The sequence below is a fragment of the Candoia aspera genome, chromosome 4 (assembly GCF_035149785.1).
Source record: "Candoia aspera isolate rCanAsp1 chromosome 4, rCanAsp1.hap2, whole genome shotgun sequence".
Taxonomy (NCBI): Eukaryota; Metazoa; Chordata; class Lepidosauria; order Squamata; family Boidae; genus Candoia; species Candoia aspera.
Genome location: NC_086156.1, coordinates 97,210,940 through 97,216,921, shown reverse-complemented (window position 1 = coordinate 97,216,921; position 5,982 = coordinate 97,210,940). Strand labels below are relative to the sequence as shown.

Sequence of the window (5,982 nt, the reverse complement as noted above, 5' to 3'; positions counted from 1 at the left end):
CAACTCCCAGGCTGGCTGGGGAATTCTGGGAGTTGAAGTCCACGCATCTTGAAGTCACTGAGGTTGAGAAACGCTGGTTTAAAGAGATGCACAGCAAAGCTTGGATTATTATACGGTGGTGGTTCCATGGCTTATTTTATTAAATGCAGGTATTAGAAGGAAATCTTACCAAGTCCAGTCTGAGCTGGGAACAAAAAGAACTTAGGCCATTGCTTGAATAGAGATGAATTTTATTGTCCAAGAGCATGAAGTACAGAACGATCAGCTGTCGGAGATGGCCACGCTTAGAAATTTCCTAGAAGCCCTTTATATAGGGAAGTTTGGCTATTGTTATGCGAAAGTGTTCCCGCCCTCTAGAAATTTCTGAGAAAGCGCACTTGGCCAGAATCTTGGAAGGGGGCGCTCTCGAGGAATTCTAGGGAAGTGCAGTTTACCGGAGTTCAGACAGGAGGCGCTCTGTGGTTAGGCTCCCTGCTGTCTCAAATAGTCTAGGTTCCCTGCTGGGCTGTGGCTTTTGTCTACTACCCTCGCACTGAAGATGTTGCCTAGTTGGGCAATGAAACGTCTGCAAGGAAACAACCAGGCTCAGAGAGCACCAAGGACTCCACAGTTTTGTCTACTAGCCTGGACTGTTCACCTTGGAAGGGATCCTTTGTGATTGGATTATGGAGATCTGTTTGGCTGGGGAAGAAAGTTTACCTGGATGGGCTCTGCTAATTTCTGGAAGGAGCAACCTTTTGTTTTACATGGTCTCTGATTAAGTCTGAAGGGAATCTTTTGACTAAACGGTTGGGGCTTCCTGTTACATTTTAATCTCTTGCATCCTCTTTGTATTTTAACTCGCTTGAGGAGGGGAAGCAATGGGGCGGAAAAACAGTGTTTGGGGAAGACTGTATGGTGGGGAAGAATAGGTTTGGTTGCACTTTTGAACCTTTTAGCTTGAACTTTTGAACTTTTTAAATTGAACTTTTGAACTTTTTAAATTGAACTTTTGAACCTTCTAGCTAGACAGGCTCCACTGAGGAGGCAGAGGTCCCTTCCCAGTTCTGAGCGGAAGGTCAGGCCGCTGCCTGCCAGTAACTGGCTACAGATGCCATCCGGCTGTTCACTTTGAGACACTGTGAAGTGCCTCTTCCAATCACCAACAATACCTGCAAGGGGAGGGGGAAACAAAACTCAGCCTCCGGTTTCCTCTGCTGCTTCTCTGCTATTCTAATCCAGCAGGATTTAGATGGCTCATCTTCTGCAGTAGTGCACCCTCCTCCCATTTCCCACTCCTCTCAGCTGCACTTAAACATGACAAGGATCACCTATCCAAAATTGACACTCTCCAGGCATTTGGGACTAAAACTTCCCCAGGTCTTGCCAAAAATTGCCAGCCAAGGCCCTTCCTGCCAGATTTTGAACTTGTCAGGTTTGATTGCTCTGTTCCATCTCCCCACCTGCCCCCTTGTGAGCTGTGACCTAGTTTCCACGTTCACCTTTTCTGAGGAAGGGTGACACGGTGTGGTCCATGAGATAGTGAGACACATTAGTATAATTAGCCATTGCATTTCCTTTCATGTCTCAAACTTGGTGTGCTCCAAAATCTGGTTCAGAACAGGTTCTTGAAGCTGCGAGCCCAGGAACTGAGCTATTTTTCTCATTTCCCGAATTGGATCCTAGGGAGAGGGATGAAATGGTTAAGAGCAGTGTTTCTCAACCTTGGTGACTTCATGATGTGTAGACTTCAACTCCAGCAATGCTAGCTGGGGAATTCTGCAAGTTGAAGTCCACACATCTTGAAGTCACCAAGGTTGAAAAACACTGGTTAAGAGAAAGGGAAAATGTGATGAGGTTACTGGCAGGAAATTTGCCATGCTTGTTTCTTGTTTAAATTGGGCACCTCAATCCAAAGCCTTTGTAAGCCTTTCTCAACCTTTTTATCCCAGAGGCACTCTTGAAATCATTTTCAAGTCTCAGGGAAACACTGCACAAAAACGGCAAAAAATGTGAGACCTTCACTATACTATTCATAGTCCATTTGTCACATAGTTACAACAATAGCAAAGTGGCAGGGTGGCAGCTGAGTTGTGGCCCGTAAACATTCCCACTTCTGTGAGTGCTGGCACTGCACAGCCTGCAAAGTTCAAGAAAGAAATGTATTTTTTTTCAATCATCATCTCTTGCAGAACCCTAGGTTCCTTGGAACCCCAGTTGGGAAAGACTGGCCTCTATCATTGAATTCCCTCTCTGGAACATTTTTGCAGCAAATTTCTTTGCTGCGGAAGGGAAAGTTTCTCACCTCTTTCATGTCTTCATAAAAGAGATAGAGTATTGGGTGATGCTCCTTAGCCTCCCACCAGCCACGGACATGGTCGAACCATGAGCCACAGATAACTAGAAACAAACATAAGAGAACACTGGAAAATTTACTTCTGTATAGGTAGTCCTTGCTTAACAATCATTTGTTTAGTGACAGTTCAGACTTACGACAGTGCTGAAAAAAACGACTTACAACTGGTCCTCACACTTACGACCATCACAGCGTCCCCACAGTCACGTGATCACAATTTGGGCACATGGCAACAAGTTTGCATTTATGACCATAACAGCGTCACGTGGTCACATGATCACGATTTTCAACTTTCAGTGGGGAACTGTGTGATTCACTTAATGACCACATGGTTTGCTTAACACCCACAGTGATTCACTTAATGACCACCACAAAACAGTCATAAAATCAGGTCAGATTCGCTTAATGACTGCTTCGCTTAGCAACCAAAATGCCCATCCCAATTGTGGTTGTTAAGTGAGGACTACCTATACCTCTTCTGAAGGAGAAAGAAAGAAAATAGGAAAGGACTCTGTCCTAAAAGTCAGGAAACCACGCTGAGACAAGGAATAGGTCTCTAGTGTTTTATTACTGCTACATTAGACAGAAAATCCTAACAAACTGAAGAAGCGTGGGAAAAACCCAGATAAACCCCAAAAGTCAAGGCGGGTCTGATCTGTGTCTCTTTGAATGGCTGCTTAATTCCTCAGTACTACGCATGCGTTTTCCCCCCTGGATAGGGGCCCCCTCCTGCTCACCATCAGTGCTCATGACAGACTCATCCTGTTCACAGAAACACTTCACAAGTAATCCCTTCCTATGGCTAATGAACCAATGCCCCAGACCGTGAGGGTCAGCATGCTGACTACAGATTGCAGACAAGTATCAGCACAGGGAGCCCCTTTGTCTGCGATAAGCTCATTGCACACCTTAGAATGCCACCAAGCCATGGCAACTGTGTATCTTGCAAATGAGGGGGATTATATTCATTTTCATCTTAACAACATAAAGTATAGCTTTGTAATTCCCAAAGTTGGGACCAACAATTATTTGCTTGTTTCTTCTTCCCAGCAAGTTGTTGGGAAATAATTGCTACCATCAAATATATACATTATAATAGTACTAAATGTGCAAGTCTAAAGAGTCTCCCGTCACTGAAAATTTTTCTGGCATGGCCTAAAAGTCAGGTATGTTTCCACCCTTTTTTTCTGGATATTTCACTATCTTGTCTGATCAGAGTTTTTTGCAACCTTGAACTCTTCTATCTCTCCTGCACTGAAAAATAATATAATTCCACAAATGGCCATACATTTGGGAGACTTTGGCAAATCATTCTACAACAGGGTTTTCAGTTGTAGAATGTGGCATGGTTTGGACAAGATAATTCTTTAGACTGATTTTACATCTCCAGGTTTTGCTCACCCTTCCCAGCAAGGAACATCCAGAAACTCTTCCCAATTTCCTGGCTCTGGCAATGTTTTGTACATGTGATGGAAGTGGAAATAGGAAACCACAGTGTCTTTGATTTTCTTGGCGATATAGATCACCTGAACAAAAAAGGCAAAACAAGGGAGAATGCAAAAACAAGTTCCAAGCTATTCCCTCTCTATTGCTCCTACATGAGGTTACCCCCAGGCTGTCTCTACACTGCTTAGTTCATAAAGGGGAAAAAAGAAAATGCCAAGCTACACACATTGTTAAAGAACTCCTAAACACATAAAAACTCTGAGAGCTGAATGAGGAGCATTGATTTGGCCAGTGTTCCATAAACTCTTGATCAAATAACAGATACCAAAACTGAACTCCACATCCAATTACATTCTCACTCTGTACATCTCAGGACCATTCTCTCCTTGACCCACAATCAAACCAGGAAATAGAAGGAGGTGCTGAGATGGAATCTTTATTTGGATTAAGCCCTATTTTCCTAGCCACTTCCCGCCAGTTGTCCTGACCTTGCACTTTTGTTCCCAAAAGGATGGAGGCAAGAGATGAGCCGGGAGGTGACTTTTGAGTGAGCGCGGAGAAGGCATTGCCTTGGCATTGTCCAAGTCTGAAACAATGGGGAACAACATTCAGGCAAGTCCTGACAAAGATTTTCTTCATTCTCACCCTAGTTGCTCACCTGAAGGAAAGATGACTGGAGGAAACATATCCAGAAAGGGCATCCGCTTGTAGATGGGGGCTTGAGCACATTTCTGCAGATTGCCTGCATTTTGGATCATGTCCACCATCTCCTGCAACCAGGTGCTCCCTGGCAAGAAGAAGAGTAGGGGGTACAACATAGAGAGTGCATAGCAAGTGTATAAACATTGAGGATCTACTCTCAGAGGGACCTCCATAACTGGGTCAATGAAGTCAAGATGGCAGCCAAGACCACGAACTGAAGCCCTACTCTCATGTTTTAAAAGGGGTGGGGCTTCAGTTGTGTGGTCATAAGTGCCATCTTGACTCCTCTGACCCCTTTCCATCCTCCCTGCACCATCCATATGTTCATGGTTGCTACAAAAAGGGCTTCCGAGAAACCATCTTACTCTAAGAAGGGAAGAAGTAGATTAAGGTTAAATCCAGTAACAGAAAAAAAAAGAAAGATAGATGAGTGAGTGAGTGAGTGAGTGAGTGAGTGAATGAATGAATGAATGAATGAATGAATGAATGAAAAGGAACACATCAGTAAAGAACACTTCAGCCCAGGGAAATCACAGATGCAGGGAAAAGCAAAATACAGTTGACTAGGATACACATATTTCCATCAATCTGGTCAATAGAATCGTCTACCTTTTCCTTCCTTAGGCCTTTTCTTTTGCTCTAGTATCAGTTGTTTTATAAGTCCAAGAGCAGGAACAGTCCAATTACAATTTTTGTGAGCCTTTTTACTGATGAAATCCTTAAATATCATTTAAAACACACACACACACACAAGCAACACAGCCTGTAGACCTTTACTTTCCAGGACTTTTTTTTTTTTGGTACCCTCTTCCCACTTCGATGTTAGTGCCTCCCTGTTTATCTCCTTGACGTTTACCTGCTTTGGGGTAAGAGCAGATAAGAAGACCATCTGGCCGTGGCTGGAAGCTTTTTATCTGATCCCAGTACTCTGCAGTTGTGGTGGGCAAAGAAACTCCCTCAATCTCTATCAGTGAGCAGCGCTTGACAAATTTGGGGTCCAAATCTTCAAGGTTAGAAGGCAGCTCCATGCTCTGGCTGTGCAGAAAAAAAGATAGTATCAGTATATTGTGTTCCCGACTTTATCCCAGTCATCAGTGACTCCTCTGCTTCACTCAATCGTCCAGTCTTACCAGTGTGAAAAGAATATGCTGATCTGCCAATTTCCCTGTTCTTCTGGGCAACCAATATTTTATCTCTCTCAGTGTTTGTCTTTCTTCCAAGCCAGCAGACTCCAGAAACCTGAGGAACCAAGTCTGAAACTGAGAAAAATGTTTGCTTACTAATATTACTCAATCCTAGGTTTAGACTTTGAGCCTGGAGCTTCCCCTACTTTAACTGAATGGAATTCTTCAATCTGTGTCAGACAAATATTGTACTGTGTGTGATGTTGATATGGAGTAGAAGGTGTCAACAGGGAACCCTGATTTCTATCCTGCATTCTTCAGTTTCTGGAAACCCTTCATGAATGAATTTTGTTGTTCATTCGTTCAGTCACTTCC

The 5,982-nt window shown here is 43.6% G+C and overlaps 1 pseudogene; it reads right to left on the bottom strand.

Moving 5' to 3' along the window:
* Positions 1-213: 213 nt before the first annotated feature.
* On the bottom strand, positions 214-5,855 carry LOC134495559 (sulfotransferase 1C2-like; annotated as a pseudogene).
* Positions 5,856-5,982: the final 127 nt, after the last annotated feature.